Raw genomic sequence first — 22,276 nt, forward strand, 5'->3', positions numbered from 1 at the left:
TTCTCATTTTATGGTACATATTTTTAAAACTGCCAGCAATCTCATAACTGTGTCACTCCCACAAAGGCCAACCCACATAGTCCACTTTTCTTTGTTCATCTTCAACACAAATCTTGCAGCAACAAAACATGTCTTGTACATAAAGCAAGAAAATGGGTAATAGGTTAGCCCTTTTGGGAGTGACCAAGCTATCGAAAACTTAAATCCTAAACACAACCTGCAGTTGTACAGCCTGGCCTCTTAGTTTGTCCGCTTTCATTGACAGATCTCACCCATTCAGTAAGACACTCATTGCTCCTTACACGATAACACTCAAACTTTGAAACACTGCATATTCTCATTGTTGTCTTTGAAGTTCAGGTGCTCAGTCATGCCTGACGTCTGTAAACATGTTAGCTATCAATAGAAAGGGAAGGAGTTCCCTTTGACTCACATCCAACACTGCACTCTCAGTAATTGACAATTGTATGTGAAATTGTATGTGGACAAGAAGATTTTACCCACAATGTCCCTCTCGACCCAGGTGTAAAATGGGTACCTGGCAATGCTAGGGTAATAATAATGGCAGGGCCCTCTGCTGAATAGAGCAGTAGCAACACTGAAGAGGCTACACTGCATAAATACTACATTATTATCATTATTATTATTGTTATTATTATTATTATCATAGAAATCACTTGTTTTTACGGGCATTGTATACATATTGTCAATTATAATATGTATACGTATAGATATACAATATTATGTGTAAGGTATCTTTGCAAAATCACTTTGAAATGATATGTGATATTACAAGCATATGCCATGTTGCAATACACCAGATGGACAACCTGATGAGAAACAATTATAGAGTCTAGAGAGCAGCTTTAGAAGAAAAAAAGAAAGTGGGGACTGTATGCAATGCTTTCCAGTTACAAATTTAAAAAAAGATGAAAATACATTTAGCATTAAACCAAATGGTTATTAATGTAGCATTCAAAAAAAATTTACCCACGGCTCACTGCCCTCGTGAGCTATTTCAGGGTACTTCAGATGCATCTCTTTCCCAATGCTCCTATAGTCCTCAGAAGTATGTAGTGCCACTTGAGTCGTATAGAAGTAGGCGCTTTCATCGATTAGCTTGATCCACACCGCTTTCGCGTGCCCCCTCTTGAGTTCATTATGGACGTATGAACTGAACTTCGGGAGAGATACCGGTATTTCTCTGGATGGACTTCGCACATCATGTACTGGTACAAAGAGATAATAATTATACAAGAAGGAAAACAAATCAGTAGACTTTGCAATACTTCACTGATTCAAATCAGATCTAATTACATGTAAAGCAAGAAAGCTGGCTGAATCCAGAAGCAAGCTCAAATTAAAAGGTCTAAAACAAAGTTTCTTCTTTACATCAGCACTTGTAGTGTCTTGGGTCAATCTTTGTAGATACTACTGAATTTTCTAGAAATTTCCGAACCTCCATTTAATTTTTTTTTTTTCTAATTCATTAGCATTTTCAAGCGAACTTATGACAATTTTTGTATTCACTGTCTCATAGCTAGATACTTGTAATTTGCTCTCCTCAATATTTGTCAAATAATGCTTTCCTATCGGTTTTTGATTAGATTTGAGCAGGGATTTCGTAAGGAAAGGTGATAGCTTGGAATTAATTATCATTCAAAAAACGAAATTCAAAACAAATGAATTTCAAGCATATGTATCTAAAATCTGGATTTTGTGGAAAATCTATGGTATTAAATATCACTTAAGTACATACTGGTTTGTTTTGGCATTTCCGACTTTTGACTGGATTCCCCTATCTCCTTACGGGCGGGAGACAGTGATGCGTCGCATTTCGTCGCAGCAGTCAGCAGACTGCTGCACCATGACTCCTCTTGTTCCAGTAGAACAAGCACTTGGCTTTGCACTTCACCAGCCATAAGGATCTCGTCATCGTCAACCTCTGTGCCGTCTCTTTCCAGAACTATTTTTGTCGGCTTGATGTTTAGTTTTGCACCGCCTGTGAAGTCAAAAAGAATTATACACTGTACTAAGAAAAACACTTAAATTTAACTAAAACATTAAATTTATTTCAATCATTTCATCACGGCACATACTTTAGTCCAGAGACTGTTTTTTCATAGGGCCATATGGGGATGAAGTACATTGTAAACAGGTACTCCAAAGCTTCGGAGCTTTGCTTGCTACTACAGAGACAAATAGGTAGAGACCTGTCAGCAGGACTAAGTTGAAACTGTGAAAGTACAAATAATCAATACGTCGCACTTTAAAGACTAAACAAATTGACTTTTGTAGCATTGACAGTAAGAGAGACATTAAATAGAAGGAAAAGTATCAATAAGAATAGCATGCCAAAAATACATCCAATTTTACCTGCTCTTCATACATAAAGTAAATAAAGCTAGCAACAATGAAGGAAATGGTTGCAAATATTTGATATATCTTCAATATACCTTTCGACATCTCTGAAATGGGTAGCATTATGATACATGATTAGGGAGTAGGCTTTTGCAGCACCAGATGATTGTAGATCAACTCAAATAATAATAATAACAATAATAATAATAATAGTGGCTACTTGTATAGCGCACAGGTGCTCATGGGGCTTCAAAAATGAAAAAAATATCATATATTTTCATGCATATATATACATATTCAAACATTTCAACAAAGAAGAAAATGGTAAACAAAAACAAATATATACATTGTACCAAACAAAGAATACAACATATACCAATGAAAAATACAATATTGATCCAATATTAATGACATACAGCAATTACAGTCACTATAATTACTACCGCAGCATTACCCCTCCCAGGGTATTGTAAATTAGTCCTGTTCAATTACTCCCATACACTACCTCTCGGAGAGCTCTTCACGAATAACTCACAACAGACAATCTACTGGAAAATGGTGTGTGCAAGCATGTTCAGTTAACGTTAATACTTTTGGATGGTTAATTCTTTGCACTGAGTGGCTCAAAGAAATATTCACAGGTTCTTTAAAGTGAAAACTAAGTTTCGGTAAATGCTTGAGAACCCGTCTAGCACCATTTCATTTTTTCTTGCAATATATCGAAAGAGTCCACTAAGAAACTTACCTGGCTGACGCGGTTTGGCGGAATGATGAGTCGGTTTGGAGTATTTTGAGAAAAATAATAATAGTAGGAAAACCGACTTTTATTCCAGAAGGCTCCAGACTAACTCGGTCTCGGGAAAAATTCGACCCTACTTCAGACAATTCACACGCAGTTCGTGATCGCCACATTCTACTGGCCACTGCATAATACCAAATGAGGCCTAACTGAATGGACAGGAAAGTGCGTGCTAACGTAATCCTGTACAAACAAAACAAAAATGACAGCGCGCGGTCCTCAGTTGCTGAGACGCGCGGTCTTTGGAGTTTTTGTTGTTGTTTATCAAGCGCCTTTGATTGTTTTAGAGGCGCTTGATAGGCGCACACTAATTTTGCATGCGCGCAAAAGAGGTTTTTGATGCGCGCGTTGTAACAACTCGGACCATTACTGCGAGTAGCCAGAACACGAAGCGCTAGTTTATACAGGCCGCTCCGTAGGACAACACTGTGCAATCAGAGGGACAACCATTACAACTCATCCCGCCGTCAAAGCGAAGCCGAGTTAACCCCGACTCCGAGTTTAGCCTGACCCCGTTCGGGTAAGTTCTGAGACTGAACCTTTTTGGTTAATATTTCGCATTTTCGTCGTTACCCATCGAATATCTTGTCATAACATTGTTATCCTGCACATTTCCTAAGCATACGTTCACATTTGGGAGCGAAATTTGACAACTTTTGCAGGCGTACCAGAACTTTGTTTGGGCTTTAATTCGTGTTACTAGTATGCAAATTATCATCCCATTCACAATATGCAGAGGAAATTGTAAAGATATTTTTTGTGAGTTTTAGAATTCATAAAAGCCAGAAGTAGTGTAAAATGCAGAAATTAACCGCGATAAATTCTGTATATTGTACACCATGAAAGTTCACTTGCTTAGTACAGAATATACAATAAGAGTATAATACAATTAAATGAAATTACCTTTTCTCAGAACTTCTTCTACTGAGCCAGCAAGCACCATGGCTTTCTTCTCTCTGGCAAGATCCCACACTTTGAAAACAGGCATTATGTTTGCAACCTATGGGCAGGCAAATGTGCATGACTTCAGGTGAAATACAAAGTAGGGGTATTAAAAAGGTTTGTGTCCAATATCTCTAACTGTATAATCCATGTCTATAATTTGAAAGCTTACCGGTAAGTTGGTTTATAAGCTATACATATATTGCAAGACAATGATGGATACATAAAACTGAAAGTCAATACAGGAAATATTTCTAAATGAAAAATAAAAAGAAAAATCAAAGATCACAAATTTTCACCAAGATGCATCTATTCTAAAGTACATCTGTCTGCTGTTCCTTAAAAGAAAGGGGATCAACACGATATAGACAACTATGTACCGGAGAGCATAAACTGACAATATGACCAGAATATCCACATGCTTCATGTCTGGAATTAATGTGGCCACACGTGGAAGTAAATAGTTAGGCATATGAAGTACACACATCAATAACAAGGCATCAACAGAACTAGCTTCTCACACTGAAGCACATTCCCTGCTCTAAAAACAGATCTACAAACTGTACATCTACTTCTTTCATGTAGCACATAAATTTCGTTAAATTCAACAAAGCATTATGGGATTTCAGTTTCATCATCATGGCCCATATCCCCGTTCCCTGAACATTAGACATTTGCAACCATTTATTGCCTCATATTTTCATGGTCTATAGCAGCTGGTTAGTCTTTTAAGTTTCAGTCACTTTCAGTACAGACTTGATAGAAAACACCATGGAATTTCTTGAGCAGTGCTTTATTGCCTTTTCTGTCCGATATAGGGCCTCCGAGACCGGTTTTATACAGGTGAGCATACTGATTGATAACAGCACATTGCCCAGAGTATCTGTGGAAGCTAAGTGGCCACTTGCAACCTAAGTTAGCATATGACGTAACAAGGCATCGACCAGAACTTCTCACAATGAAACACATTCCCTGCTCCTCAAAATGATCAACAAGCATTTCATCTACTATGAAATACTTCTCCCCCTGAAACACAGCAATTCCCACCAGTTTACCAAAGCATGGACTTTCGTCATCACGGTAGCCTAGTCGAAGACAGCATCCACTCAGAAATTTGTGACCATGTATTGTCACAGATTTGGTCTCATACAGTACAGTAGCCCTGTCTCTGAAAATTTCAGACCCACTTTCAGTACAGAACTGTTCCACAAGATCAGGAAATTTGTCATGCAGCATAACTTCCTTTCCGTCACTCACAAGGTCTCCTTCATACAGAAAGTTCTGAGCACCATTTGCGACCATGTGACACATAAGGAGCTGATGATTCTTGCAAACACTCAGTGGAACATTTTTGAAATTCTTCCACTTTCTTCCCTTTGTTTGCATGTGCTTGGCTTCAAACCGCATGCACCAATGAAATCTAGCCGGACCATACTTCAATATCTGAGAAGGAAGGTGGACACAGTAGTGCATCTTTGGGGTGAAAGGTGCACGTGGATACTCTTCTTTGTATACAGAATGGTGAGTGTAAATCATCTGCTCGAGCTGGCCAACTGTGTTCCGATCAGCACATGGACTGAAACAGAGAAGCATGATATGTACAAGGCAAAGAAAGTTTTTCCACTTCCTGTTTTCTTTGGGCACAACGGGCCCAATGATGAAGGGTAGAATCATGCATAGATTATGCATAGCAGCTGCAGTTTGCTTGATCTGAAGGTTCCCCTGAAGGTGATTTCTGCTCAGTGGCAAGACTTTTGCCTGTTCCTCCAAGTAAGTGTATGGAAAGTTTTGCAACTTACCATTCAACCAGGCAAGAGTGAAGTACTTTTGGATGTCGATGAAGTCACACAGCAAAAGATTTAGTTCATGTGGAATTAACCCTTCAAGGAACACATGCATGGGGTCATGGACCAAAGCACTGCAAATCGGAAAGTTGCTTATTTCAAGCAAACAACTACGAGAAGTGATCCCCCACGTCTTGCTCCAATACTTGAAAGCAGCAGGACTCAGATTCTGCAAGTCCCTGCATCGTTCCCTGTGAGCGTCTTCATTTCTCAATCTAACATCGCTTTCTTGCAGAACATTCTTCATGGCATCATGAGCAACATCACATGTGCGACAAGGTTTGAATGCAAACCCAACGCCTTCTTTGAACCCTCCTATCCACTGAGCAGCAAGGGTATCAGCAGGGAAAATGGCCAAAAATCCCTGAAAAAGCTGTTGTCTACCATTGACATGAAGCAGCACACCTCTACTTTGCAATGCATTGATAGCATTGATGAAGTTCTGGAGTAGCTTCATACGTCCCATTCGACCAAATTTAAGATCCTCCGTCTTTGCAACAGCAAGAAGCTGCATGCTAGTAAGCCGGGAGCGATGTTCGGGAGGAATGTTTGCAAGGGTCCAGTAGAACATAGTCAACTTGTGTTTTTTTTGTGTGGACTCCTAAGGGATTAACAATTTCTATGTCATCACAATTGACTATGAAAATGAGCGCTGCTGGGTTTTGGCCAAGAATATTGTGATTCTTAACAGCAGTACCATCGCAGACGTCATACATCATGTCACTCACACTTTGATGTGGATGTGTAACAAAGTGCTGTACTTCTGGCAGATTCAGAAGTTGCTGTAAGGTGTCCAAGAATGGGATGTAATAGCCTATTCTAGATACTCTCTTAATCTGCCCTTTGACTTTTTTCAGCTTGTTCCCAAGAGTGATTCCAACTGGCTTAACATAGCCAAATACATCTCCATACAGAGTCATTCGTTTGTGACTACTTTGGAAATCAAGGAAGTCTTGCTCAACTGTCTCTGCCAAAACACGTAAAGTGTCATTAGCTTCCTCTGCAGGTGCATTCTGTACAATTCTTTGAGCAGCTGAGATAACATCCTTGATGAAAGAAGAAGTTCCAGATAGAACTGATTTTAGTGCATTATCTGTAAGACCATGTTGTGCTTGGAGTGATAAAGAATATTTTCCCACTTTTTGCACAAGCACTTGGTCATCAAGTATATGTCTATCTCCATCAGATTCACCAGAGGAGCTACCACTTTCATAACCATTTAGCTGATCTTCATCTGATTCCTCATCACCCAGCCTGTGTTTACGCCACATGTGTGTTCGAAATGCACCCCAACTTTTGGTTGCATAGTTGCAAATTCCCACAGAACATGTTGCGATGAAGTTGGGATCATGTTTGTGTGATCTTACAATATGCCTCTCGAACTTGATTGGTTCAGATGATCTACATGAAAAATAGCACATAGAGCACTGCCACATGTTTGCAAACAAATTATGCTGTGCTTTCTACAATCTCTAGGTAGTACACTATGTGTGGATGCTCATATTCTTGGTATACCCTGTACATTAAAAAACAAAACAAAACAATGCAGTTCATGAACAAGTCACATGTTATTCTTTTTTTTTTTTGAATCAATACTATCACTTAAAGGGATGGTATAGAATTGGTGGAGATTGAAGATATAGGACTTTTAACTTTTTGGGAGATGCCAAGACACCACCCATCCTACGAAATAGACAATACTATTCTACGAGGAATTCCAATTTCATGTGGTGAAAATCGGCTTTGCAAGGCTGAGACATCAAGAAATAAAGTAAAACAAAAAGATCTTAGTAAAAGACATGTGGTCCATGCATTTTTTTTTTTTTGGTCTCAACCATTTCAAATACAGTTTTCATCAAATTAATATTTGATTTCTCTAGAAATTACATGATTTTTCATATTTTCTCATTATCTCACCAAAAATGTTAGAAACCTAAAGTTTTGTCACAACCAAAACTATACTACCCTTTAAATCAGTCAAGTACAACGTATGTCTATGAGGTTATGACTAGATGCAAATTTAAATGACAAATTCACGACTGTTAAACCTCAGTTAAAGACAGTGTATAGGCTACATAGTACCGTACCACTTGCATGTATGTACATACAAGAATTAAGTTGGTCAAGGTGCATCATTACATGATAGCCTATCATTGTAAAGGTGGGCTTGATTGTATGGTATTATAGACCAGAATTAGCACCTAAATGACTTCATAATTACTTTTATGCCCCCCCCCCAAAAAAAAATAGATAAATAGATAAAATCGGCCATTGTGTTTACTGTGAGTCCCAACTCTGTTATTCTGAAAGGCAATACATTCAAATGTATTGTATAGAATGGGTGAAATTATTTTCAAATTTTGTGAAATCAAATGAATTACACGGTGTACATGTACGTTTCTGCTAGGAAAACTTGCAAAACACAGTGAGGACAGTCTACATTTTCCTTGAGATTTGTGTAACACAACATGTTTTTACAAAATTTATGTTCTCTGAAGGATTACGGCGACTGATATGCCTCCGCCATAATGCATGGTCCTCCTAATAGGTCTATAGTACAATGTCTTGACAATGTGTGATGACAAGTAAATTTCACACAATTGGCAAAATATTAAAATGACAGGTTTGACACAAATGTGCTAAATGTTCACTTTCCTAGAACTAGGTTCAATTGAATGAATGAGTAAAATGTCAGAGTGCAGTTATTTGGGGAACTGATGATTTTTACTTGACTTTTGACCCTTTTATAAGTTTATGCATTGAGTAATTTTAAAGGTATTGAGAAAAAGTATAATTTCAGTATCAAATGGGAAAATAGCATTATCTAAACCTGGCCTTTGGCCTGTGACCTCACAGTTCCAAAGATAATCACTGTTAGGTTGAACACGCATAAATATGTAAGTTTCATGATGATACCTTGAGTTACTTTTGATATATGGAAGAAAAAGTGCAATTCAGCACTTTCACTTGACCTTTGACCTTTTGGCAAGAAACTTCCCACAGAATATAATTGGGTAATACATACAACATCAAGTTAAAAAAAAAAAAACCTTCAGGCATTGCATAAATATATCGAGGAAAGTAGTGATATTTTGAGGAGTTGACCTTGACCTCTGACCTTTGAACCATGACCCCCAACTTCCTTAGATAATCACTGCCCATTGGAACAAGCATACATACTAAGTTCCATGAAGATACCTTGAACCATTTGCGAGATATGGAGAAAAACATGAATTTTTCAACCTTTTTTTTCACAAAATAACCTGTGACCTTTGACCCTGTGACCTTAAAATCCAAACAAAGTATTATCCCCCCAGGATCCCTCATACCAAGTTTGATGTAAAACCACCACACGGTTCTTGAGATATCGACAAAAACAAAACGGGACGTACGTACGTACGGACGGACGGACGACCCAAAAACATAATGCCTCCGGCCACTTCGTTGGCGGAGGCATAAAAACAAAAAGGTAACATACAATTGTAGGTCTACATGGAACATTTTATATCTTTACGGGATGCACAAATTTTACAGCTAACCTGTGACTTCAGCAAAAACTTTGCCCAACAAATGGTCTGCAAAATGTACACTTTACACTAGAACCCCTGTACAGTCTATAGAGACTTGACTGGGTAAAAGATCTCTTTAAACTACAGTGATTCAAGGAAACTTTAGAATTGAAAGTTATACCTGCGTGGATGTGGCGTTTCCCGATCAGCTAGCTTCAAGGTTCAACCAAATCCAGACCAGACCTGACCTTGCTGAAGTTTCCCTGTATGCTGTAGAAATCTAGACCGTGTCTTGCCTCTCTGGGAATCTTGATGGATGAAAATAATGATGATGCAATGCCGATGTTGACCTTTGTGCTCCCTGGATTCCTAGTCAAGATTGCTGCTCGTCTAGCTGTTTGTAAAGATAATCAGGAAGCTGGAATTTAGTGAAAGGCAATTGTAGCAGGGCCCCTAATAAGGATTTTCTACAACACCTAAAATTCTAATACTTCTAACGTTAGGCCTAGGCCCTAATTTTGTTAGACCAAGGTCTAGACTAACGTTAGACGCAGGCCTAGGGCCTTGTACTAACTTTTTAGTACCAACTACTACTACTTCTCCACTACTAAGTAGAAATACTAGTAGTATAGGCCTAGTAGTAGGGCCTAGAGTCTACACCACGACCTTGATAGACTACGTTGTCTTTAACCCTAATCTACAGCTAGGCCTGACTTAACTTAGACACAGTCACGAACTACCTACGAACACCTACTGTTTTATACTTATAGAGTGTCGGACCTATCTATGTATGTTAGTTAAGTACTAAAGTACCTCTAAGGCTCTAACATTGTTAGTATAGGCCTAACGTTAGGCTTTGAAGTTACAGTGAGTTAGAAATCTTTAGACCCTAAGGTTAGACCAAGTAACTTAGAGCCTATTTCTATGTAACAAGTTAGGCCCTAACATTAGAAATTTATAGACGCAGTCTAGGGCCTAACGACAAGAACGTTAGAATCTAACGTTAAGCCTAAAATATTAGCTCTAACATCTAATGCCGACGGTAACACATTATCATAATACAGTAGGACCTAATAGGGTCTAAGGTTAGGCCCAAGTAGTATCAAAACATTAGATCCTCTTGCTTTATTAAGATGTCTAGATATATGCTATGATCTGTAACAAAGTTGATAGACACTGACTTTAAAGTATTACGGTAGGGGCCTATAGGCCTCTAGGGCCTAACGTAGACGAGTAGACCTAGCTAGGCCCTAACATTAGGCTTAACATTTATGTTAGGCCTAAAGTAAAGTAGAGTCTAGATAGTACAATGTAGTAGTAGAACACTAACGTTAACGTCGTTAGAAGTAACGTTAGAACTCTAACATGAGTCTAATCTAATGACAAAACGTTAACTGTGTTAGCAAGGGTGTTAGACTTAAACATTTCTAACAATCATGACCTAGAAAATCTAAGTCACGTGTTGAGTCTACCTAAAGGCTAAAGTTAGACTCTCGAGTCCTAACAAATAACGTTAGGCTATTATAGCTAAGCAAGGCCTAACAAAACGTTAGGATCTAACTTAACTGTAGTGTAGTGTTAGTAGCCTAGCCTATTAAACTGTACTGTAGTTCTATAGCTAAGTAGACTCCTATCGCTATAGACAAGATCTAGGCCCTATTCTAACGTTATAGACCGTTGTCTAACCGTGTTAACGTTGTCGTTAGGCCTAACCCTTTTAACACTTAACACTGTAACGTTAGATTAGAGCGGTACCCGACTAGAGTAACAGTTAACTCATGTTAGACCCTATTAACACGACTAGGTGAAGTCTAGTGTAGAAAGTACGTTAACGTGCTTCGGGGGTAAGTTCGGCATCGGATGCTTCGGCATCCATGCAGGCATGGCCATGGGACCCAAATACAGTAAAAAACATCCAAACAAGTTTTAAATTTAGAAAAGGTGCCAAGACAGGCAGCAAGATTTGTAACCAACAACGTTAACTGAGGTTAAAGGGAGGTCTAGCCATGGTTTAGTTTAGACTAGTGATAGTGTGACGCATCTTCTCAATTAATTAAACTGGATCCCTCTGAAAGACAGACGAGAGGTAGATTCTAACAATAACGGTTAGATCTAAAACGGTAGATCTAACGTTACATCAACTCACATGCCTATATACGGGGCTATAAGTATAAAGGGAAGTAGACACCTAATATTGTTCTAATATGTTAGGTCTAACGCTACAGTAAGGCTGTAACAGTTACATAGTCTAACTAGATTCTAGAGTTCTACTAGGGCCTACAACTAAGATCCTCCATGGTCACCTGTAACACTACATATGGGTCAGTAGTAGTCAGTACCATTGAGATTATTAGACTAACACGTTAGAAACAAGTTCACAAGGGAAAGAAGGGGACATACATTGTAGGGTCTAACGTTTACCAAGATCCAAGCAGTTTGTGATAGATCAAACTTCCATCTGATGTCTAACGTTACAATACTAGAACTAACACTTAACAGTTAGAATCCGTCTAACTAGTTAGTAGACACATCAAGTTTTCTTTTTTTCCATGCACTGTAAAAGCATGGAACAACTTGGCCCCATGTACTACTAGTACTAATGACGTAAAATACGTAGGCCTACTTGCAATGTACTATTTCCCAAAAGGACCCCCCTATTCAATACACGTTTAAACATGCCCTGTTTGATGACACGGCTTCCCTCTCATCCTCTCTCTGTAAAGTCCACCCTCTAAGGGGTTAAGTCTAACGGTTTATACGCAACCTCCAGTCAAAACTCCACAGGATATGTATTGGGAGATCCAAGATCCAAGAAAGTTAGATTCTAACCGTTAACGTTTGAAATCTAACGTTACAGTTTTCTATTCTAACGTTACACTCAGGCCTAACGTTAAGTTTGTCTGGAACACTTTTGCAAATTCCGAAACTCGATTTATAGATCGATTATTTTAGACCTTCTTTATGACAGGAAATTATGCCATTAACAGTTTACTAACATATTTCGAACTTCATAGCTTACCTCTTTCATGCTGTGCTGGGCCAGACTACCCGCCAGACTGGTCAGAAGTGGGGTTCTATTAACGTTTCTCCAACAAAAATGTTAGACAATCAGAGTTCCACTCCATTTCTCCGTTCCGTGGGACGTGTGACTATGCACTCAAACGGCTTGCTAGTGTGTGATGTCTGATGTAGAGGATAGAGAGGATCGGAGTAGCTAGCTCAGCGCAACGCGCATAATGCATGCATTGCGCATGCAAACCAAAATGCAAACGATATATTCCCTGCACATGCGCAGTCGACATACACAGTCCATTACAAGCACTAAGTATAGCGCTCGATCCCAGCCAATCGGACGGTGTGTAAAGTATGCGCTTTTCCCGCCAAAATGCACTGAGCAGTACCTGGCCGTTCTCAAACAGGGTACGAGGGTACGGGCACGTGCAGCGCACTGTGTGTAGCGCGCATACCGGCCATTACGTGTTGAGGATGTACGTGCGCGATATAAACATGTACTGTGTATAGTACGCGAAGTGTTTGTGATGCGTTCTACAGTGCTCAGGAGTGTGCTGACTTGTAAAGTACATTGTACGTGGATCACAGTGTTTATGTTAAACATGTGCGGTGTGTAGAACGTGTTTATGAGGCGTTCTGAAAGTAAACGCGTCTGTTTACCCTGACAGTAGAAGTGTTTAGGCCTAACTTACAAACAATTGGGTTAATGCCCTAGACCATGAACGAAATCATTTACAAAGACAACTCCCATTTTTTTTCTAGCAGTTAAAATATAGGATTGTACATGCGAAACCAAAATATAAATTTGTTCCCTTACAAAAAAAATTGCTATGGTATACCATAAAAATACCATACAATGTATGGTACCATACCATACAATGGTATTGTATGGTATCATAGACTTATACCATATGAATACATCACAAATACCATAGCACAAGTACCATATACCATACATACACCATACACATGTACCATACATATACCATACACATACCATAACACATGTACCATCCATATACCATACATATACCATACAAATACCATACATCTCATTTACATTTTTGGGACAAATTTATGCAAATTTATGCTACCATACATCTACCATAAAAAAATACCATACAGTTACCATATAACCACCATACACTTACCATATATTGTTAACCATACATCTACCACAGAACCACCATAAATTTACCATATAAACACCATACAGATCCAGCAAGCAGCATATACCTACCATATAACTACCACACATCTACCATATTACCACCATACACCACCACCAAAGCACCATATATCACCATATAGCTACCACAGAAGCACCATATAAGTACCATACAACCACCATACACCAACCAGCAAAGCACCATATACCTACCATATAACCACCATACAGCTACCTCAGAAGCACCATATAGTTACCATACAACCACCATACACCATCCAGCAAAGCACCATATACCTACCATATAACTACCACAGTAGCACCATGTACCTACCATATAACCACCATACACCTACCACCAAAGCACCAGATACCTACCATATAACCACCATACAGCAACCATAGAAGCACCACATATTTACCATACAACCACCATACACCATCCAGCAAAGCACCATATACCTACCATATAACCACCATACAGCTACCACAGAAGCACCATATAGTTACCATACAACCACCATACACCATCCAGCAAAGCACCATATACCTACCATATAACTACCACAGTAGCACCATGTACCTACCATCATAACCACCATACACCTACCACCGAAGCACCAGATACCTACCATATAACCACCAGATACCTACCATATAACCACCATACAGCAACCATAGAAGCACCACATATTTACCATACAACCACCATACACCATCCAGCAAAGCACCATATAACCACCATACAGCTACCACAGAAGCACCACATATTTACCATACAACCACCATACACCATACAGCAAAGCACCATATATCTACCATATAGCTACCACAGAAGCACCATATACCCACCATAAATCTACCACAAAAACATCATACATCTACCATAGGAGAACCATATATATACCATAGCGGTATCATACATGTACCATATAACCACCATACATATACCAAGAAGCACCATACACCCACCATAAATCTACCATAGCAGTATCATACATGTACCATATAACCACCATACATATACCAAAAAGCACCATATAACAGCCATACATCTACCATATAACCACCATATATCTATCATATAGCCACCATACATTTACCTCAGAAGCACCATATACCCACCATAAATCTACCATAGCGGTATCATACATGTACCATATAACCACCATATCCCGAAAAGCACCATATAACAGTACATCTACCATATAACCACCATATATCCGCCATCATACATCTACCATAGAAGCACTGTGTGGTAAAAGCATGGTGATTTTGTGGTAGATGTATGGTGGTTATATGGTGTATGGTGGTTATATCCCTAATAGCAGAAACACATCTTAAAAACGTCTTAAAGACGTATTTTCCTGACCAGTAAGTTGTCGTAAAGACGTCATATAACGGCGCAAACTTGCACCAACGCGAGACGTCGTGATGACGTCATATTTTTACGTCATTACGACGTCTTACTGGTCATGAAATGACGTATTTGAGATGTTATTAAGACCAGTAACTGACCATAATATGACGTCTTAAAGACGTAATTCTTAGCTGTCACTGGTCATGACAAGGTGTCTTTAAGACCAGTTACTGACCATAATACATTGTATGACATGTTTAAAACATAATTCACACATTTAAATGGGCATGAAAAGACGTCATTAAGATGTATTTAAGACCTGTTACAAGTCATGACAAGACGCCTTTACGGCATATTTTGGACATGTTACTGGTCATGAAAAGACTTCATTAAGATGTGTTACTGGTCAGAATAAGTCGTAATACTCTGAAAACATTTTAAAATGTATAAATGTTCACAAAGATGTCTGTGTGATATCATTACGGTGTCAATAATTGTTTTATTTTAAATTCTATTTATCATGTAAAATGAGTGGGACAGCATTAATGCATCAAAAAGACAGATTGTTCTATGGTTACAGTATATTAATGTATAATTTACAGTACTCAGTGTAATGAGCATACTTGTCTTACAACTACACCTGTCAAAACCACCTCATAAACTAACACTCAATCACTAACACAAGACAAAGACTACAATACTGCATCAAAAAATTAAATACACACAAGTTGATTAGAAACGTATTTACATAATTCAATCATGAACACAAGAAAAACACATACATTCTATATCTTGAAAAAAGGAAAACATTTTTAAAAATACACTTTGCTGTTAACATAGCAGTTTCCAAGCACATGTATTGAAGGTCTAACTAGTATATTGCTTACTAGAATCAACTGAAAGACCTGAAAATTTACACATACAGAGTAGAATAATTTAACCACCCCCCTCAAAAAAAAAAAAAGACCAGTATTTTCAACATTTGGATTTCAATATGCAAATTTCTTATGAATTTTAGGGAAAGTTGGAATTTCATCTAAAATCAATGAAAAATAGAACTCCTTCAGGTTTTCTGTAGAAAAAAAAAATCTTCCAAATGATGTAATTGATATCCATGACACAAATTCGTACAAATTTTGCACATTTCCTATTTTCCTTTGTTTTTTGTTTTTACAGAATTTTCTGCTTTTTAAAAATGAAAAGGGAAAATCTAGCCATGCTTACTTTAGACAATAATAAAATATAATTTTAAAAACTGTATACCCCCTTGCCCCCAATGTCACTGGAGGGGGGTGATTACCCACAATTTCAGAACATGAAATGGTGGTTCTCCACAAGACTGAGCATAGAATTCATGTTATTGCTGATATACTCTGTTACTGTTTCACCTTCCAAAGCTCTGATACAAACTTCCAATTTTTGGCTTGATAAAATATCCACGTGTATCAAACATTTTGAAAGCCTCTCATAAAAAGCTTATCATACGATTGACAATCTGTAGATGTCCGAATTTTCACACTGTAACATTGGCAATTCGCCGGGGCAGCGGCTGAGCTGCTGCAAGCAAGAGCACAGAAGTGGTCTCAACTGCTCTGTGTTGGTTGTATACCTGCTGCGATGTGGCGTGTGAGAGCCATATGACAGGCGTAGAAGTCCGCATTTCACTGACTGTATATTAGGGAGTTAAGATTGCACCTTGACATACGTTGTAGTCGACATGAACCGATGGCGTCATTTAAGGCTACGTTTACATGGTGCAGTGGACGACGTTCACCCGTCTGAGATGACGTGAAATTGGCGGGTAAGGAGTGAACACATCGACGTACTGTTGAGAGTGAGGCACATGCGCAGTAGCCCTTTCGTTGCAGGCAGACATGATCTCGACTCCGTCCACTAGTGCATGTTCACTGAAATCTTAAACTCCCTATTGGGAAACCACACACAAGTAGACGTGCTAACTACAATAGGTTGTGGGTGTTGACTTTTGTTCCAGCCTTTTTGCAAAATTGTTTATTCCACACTGACGTAGTAATTTCCATTGGATGCTTCCTTGGAGACAAGATACAGCTAGTACAGGGTGCTGAGTAAAGCTAGCTTGTTACTTGCGAATTTTGTTACGGGGCTTGCTCTGGATCCTGAAATGACCAGTCATGTTGGGGATGCCACAGCTGGTTGCTGGACTTAGAGTGCTGGGAAAAGAAGGGGATGTGAAATGAAGATTTGAAATACTGGTGGAACTTCTTTTTGCTACTATAAATTACATCTTAGCCATATACTGAGTATCAACACAAGAGTTTTGGGTCAATTTAACATGAGTCACAAAATTAATGCTCATCTAAGTTAACATATTCATTACTCTTCTTACCCATCATTGCTAATTTTCTAGGGCAAGGTGCTAGGTAAGCATGTGCCCGCTTGCCCTGGGCAAGTCAAAGTCGGGCAAGTGTTGTGGAGCAAAGGCAAAAACTGATTGCTCAAATCAGGCACGGAAAATTCTCAAAGTAAGGTGGATTTTTTTTTCTTAATATTCCTCAAATGCCATTATGCAGTTAATGAATTTGATCCTATCAAGGTAGGACAAACTGATCATCCAAATGGATGACTTGGTACTCTCTAGTTACTACAATCTTCACACAAAAGTATATGTTTTCATTGGCTTAAATACTCTTCATAATGATCTGACTTTGCAAGGAGAGGAAATTTGTGAAAACTTTTCAGATTTACCAAAACTATCTTTGTGCTTTAGAATCAGTAATGTGATAATCACCTGATTCTTCTATTGCTGATGGTTGCCTCCAACATGGAATCCACACCTAATCTGTTGCCTTTTGACACCTCCTGGTGGCTATTTCATGATTTTCTGTGCCAGAGATAAAAGTGAAAAAGGTGATCCAAATTGTGACTGAGACCACACAAGACAGTACACAAGTGCCATTCATCTACCAATATTTCTTGTGAGCAATGGAGAGTGATTCATGGGCTATGGATCACTTTCCAAGAAATATTGGAAGATGAATTAAGCTTTAGAGGCTTATATTTTTCCCTTTCTATTCAATAAAAAAAAACTAACGATTCAAAGATCCATGTATTCATTAAGCAATAAAAAGCAAGTTACAGAAAACAATACATTTTCTATTACAAATATCAGTCTAAAATTCATATCTACAGTCTCTTTAAATCAAATTATAGGCACACTTTTTGGAGTATAAAAGTGGTGAAAATCAAGCAAGTTGAAAGCAAGCTTCACATAACACATTTCCATCATATGAATACATTGTACATCATGTATGACCAAAAAAAAAAATGAATTAATCTATTCTGCACATATTTTTGTTGAATATTAATTGAACTCAAATGCTCTTTCACTGAAAATGATGTGAATCCTAGCATATTGCAAAATACAGAGTCATAAGTGCACTTATTTGCCTCTTGAGGGTCAAATCAAATGCAAATTTTGCATGTCGATTTTATGCTTATATTACGTACTACCACGGTCATTACTGTATATGTTGTCAATAGATTTTTTTTTTTTTTAAACATGTAAAATTGTCCCTCTCGGGGGGGGGGGGGGGGGGGCAACTGCCACTGAAAGGTGGACACCATGCTCATTCAACAAAACATGCAAAAGGTTTTTTTTTCACGGTCAGGCAATGCATGCGCGAACAGTAGAAAGGGTATCAAAATCACAGAAATTTTGAAAAAAGGGTTCGCTTTTCAATAGCTCGATATGTGTTCAGGGAATATATTTTACAACTCATGAAAATCTGAATACGAATACTTCATACGGTGGAAAAAATCGAAGGGTCATTACCGGTACTCATTTAGGGTCCATTTTGAAAGTTCATGAACGAGCATGGTGTCCACGTTGCAATGGCAGTTGCCCCCCGCCCCCGGAATTGTAATTGATGGTGATGAATTATGGGTGCTCGTGTGGTATCATACCTGTGATGTACAAAACCCAAACAAGTCATGATGTCCAGCCTCCAGGACTCAGGGTCAGGGGCTCAGAGGGAGCATTGGTCATCATCATACATGTGCCTTTCTCAACATGAGTGGTAGGGCAGGCTGGTACATGTGTCTCGCATCAGTTCTGCCCTACGTACACGTACGAAGCTCCCATTTGTTGCCGACAAGTGTAGTTCATGTCATGGCTCCTCCAGTCGCCCTCCATTCCTACAAGCACTTTTCATGCTCACTGCTAGCAGCCATACCTTTAAATATGAAATTAAAACAAACAAATTGACAAAAACGATTTCATTACTTCACTGGAAAGTATGAGTTTTGAAAAAAAAGCCACTTCCTGCATTTAAATTGCCACATCAGCAAAAGTAAATTTGTTTCATGTGCTGTATTTTTATAAAGTTGCGTGTTCTCTATAAATTTCTTAAAAGCCTCAATCAACATTGGAAGGCAGTGTCTAACATTGTTCAATCCAAAATTGTTGAATTGTACTTATCTAAAGTTTCATTATATAAATCAATGCAGATTGCAAGAATTCTTATAGAGAACCAATATTAACGAAAACATTTTGAATCGGCAATGTGACAATAGGCCTCCTCCAAAATCCAAATGCAAATTTGACAGTATTCTGCACATAAATAGTAGTAGCATTATGTTTAATTAGTATTAAATTTGCATTCGACATTTCTAGGGTGTTATGTTTCCAGTTCCTCCTTTTTATCCACGAAACATCACCACATACTTGCATGACAACAAAGTTAAAGAGAATTCATTTTTAAAATAGATTTTAACAATGAACACTATAAAGGCTTCATTTAGACAAATACATGTAGCAGGATAACATGATATATTATTTATTTCGCAATCGCAATGTCACTCATTTATCATTATCACTGACAACTGATATATGAACATGCAATCTTCTTGAGTACACACAGCCTCATACTCACAGGCTGTAACACACTAATATGCATGGGTTAGACTGCTTCGTGTTCCATATGGGCCATGGGCTCTGACCTTGTCCTTGTCTGTAAGAATTGTAACATTGTCATTGACAGTGTCAACAACAATAGATTAATTGTGACAATGAATAATATCCTGCCAGTACTATAAACCTTCGGTGAAGCCTTAATTATGTTGAACTTGGATTTCTGTTTAAGTTACACATGTTATGACTTATGTACAATGTAGTTGCAAGTTCCGTCTTTGTATTTTGTAATGCCACAGTAGATCTTGATTATTACGGCAAAATTTAGGAAGAATCTTGCAAGTCCTAACAAGCACAATCCTGTCAAGCACAGTCCTGAGCCGATTCCAGTTAGAATATTGTTTCCTTTGATCTAAGGTTGCATTTTCTTCTAACCAGCTAACGAGCTACATCGGTTTTGTGGCTTTGAATTCCGTACTCATAGAATGAAATTTCGGCTAAAAACAACACCACTTATTCACAGACTCATGGAAATTACGAATTCAGCCAACTTACGTCATTTCTTCGTTCCAGTTTTTAGAAAATATGCTTCAAACATACCCCTCTAAAAATAGTGGTTTTTTGCGCGGTGCAAAATCGCATTGTATTACCGGACGCTATTTTCGTAATCGAATAATCGAGGTCTTTCGCACCTAATCCTTGCACCAGAATCACAATTCATCCCACAAATCACCGTACACATTCTCACCGAGCGGATGACACACACAAAAAATCTGCAAATGAAGCTCAAATTTCGTATTTTACAGTAAAATGTCTGTCTTGACCATTTCGAACAGTTCACGCAATAAAACCTTGTGAGAAATCGACAACTGGTTAGAGTATACGTGCTTTGTCTATGGGAGCTGCACGCGCGGGTGATGAGTTGCGTGCCCCTTAGCGCACAACTATTCCGCATCTACATGTATAGCCTGCATATTCAACACACCGATCTTGATCACTTAAGTCGATTATTTCTGCGTAAGCGGGCTTATAAACTTGCAGTTGCACTGTAAATTACTGCAGAATGTGATTTCATTTTGACAGAAACTGCCCCCACATCTATGTTGGTTACCAATTTAAGCACTAACTGCGACCAGCAGCCCATACGCATAGTGTATGCATGGGGCTGCTGGTCGCAGTTAAGCACCAACACAGAAAATCATATATGGGACTGTGGGAGTAAAAAGAATATTTGCCGAGTGCGAGTGGATGGAGAACAGGCATCAAATAAATTCTTACCGAATTTGACGTGGAATTGTTAGTTCTTTGATGAAACCGGCCTCTTCAGCGAACAGATGCTTTTATGCAGTTCACCTTTCCACTTCCAGTCTCCAAATTTGGCATTCAATCTCCGATCTTTCGAGACGTGTCCTTAGATCGCTTGCGTTGGGGACATCTAACGGTTACAATTCGAACAATGGCACTGCGCTGCGCATACCGCGCGCTGGCGGTTAACGTACGAGCTGTGCTTTTTAATTTTGGCGCGCACGGCCAGGGGATGGCAGAGCGAAGGGGACTATAATTGGTATATGGCTATGGCAGGGCTCGACACTAACTTTTATTTTTGGTGGCCCGATCGGGCCACCAAAATCATTAATTTTTATTTTTTGGTGGCCCGAAAGTAAAATCTGGTGGCCCGAAAAAAAAATCAAGAAAAACATAAATACTAAATCGGTCCTACTGAACATAGAAAATGAAATATTAAGTATTACTCAAGTGATACATGTACCCATGTCTAAAATAAATGAAGAGAAAATTCAATCATCTTACCGTTATTCTGAGTTCTAAGATTTAGCAAATAGGCTTATAGATTATTATAAAAGTTGATGCCTATTTAGGTGGTCAAAACTTACGTTTGAAACGATAGAGTGGGAGCATTTGCAGACATTTGTGAACATCCGACATCTGTTTTGGCATTATAAAGAGCTGGAAGTTACCGTTATTCATTTCTGATTGTAAAAGCAATTATCCAACATTTACTAGTATTTTAACACCATACGGAGCCGAATGTTACTATTGTTTTTTTTTTCAAATGTAAAAGCAAAGAACTGACATTCATTTTCGCATGTTACGGAGCTGAATGTTATCCTTATTCATTTCTGAACGTGAAAGCAAACATCCCCGATTTATTGTAGCATCTAACTGAGCCGATTGATACCGTTAATCATTTCCAAATGTAAAAGCAATAATCTGTTATTCATTTTAGCATCGTACGGAGCAGAATATTACCGTTATTCATTTTAAAATTAAAAAAGCAAACATCCAACATTTGTTTTATTATCGTACGGAGTCGAATGTTATTGCTGTCCACTTCCGAAAGTGAAATGAATTACCTGACAATTTAGCATTGTACG

General features: G+C 38.5%; 1 long non-coding RNA gene across 1 annotated transcript; it reads right to left on the minus strand.

Annotated features, from left to right (window-relative positions):
• Positions 1 to 15,964: 15,964 nt before the first annotated feature.
• On the minus strand, positions 15,965 to 21,583 carry LOC139721393 (uncharacterized). Its single transcript, XR_011710234.1, has 4 exons — positions 21,162 to 21,583; positions 18,938 to 19,206; positions 17,763 to 17,855; positions 15,965 to 17,184 (listed from the first exon to the last, which is right to left on the minus strand). It is a non-coding gene; the product is annotated as an uncharacterized lncRNA (long non-coding RNA).
• Between the last annotated feature and the right edge of the window lie 693 nt (positions 21,584 to 22,276).

This window comes from Diadema antillarum, unplaced genomic scaffold (genome assembly GCF_040938485.1).
Source record: "Diadema antillarum isolate AM-2024a unplaced genomic scaffold, OU_Dant_1.0 scf00000142, whole genome shotgun sequence".
NCBI classification, from domain to species: Eukaryota; Metazoa; Echinodermata; class Echinoidea; order Diadematoida; family Diadematidae; genus Diadema; species Diadema antillarum.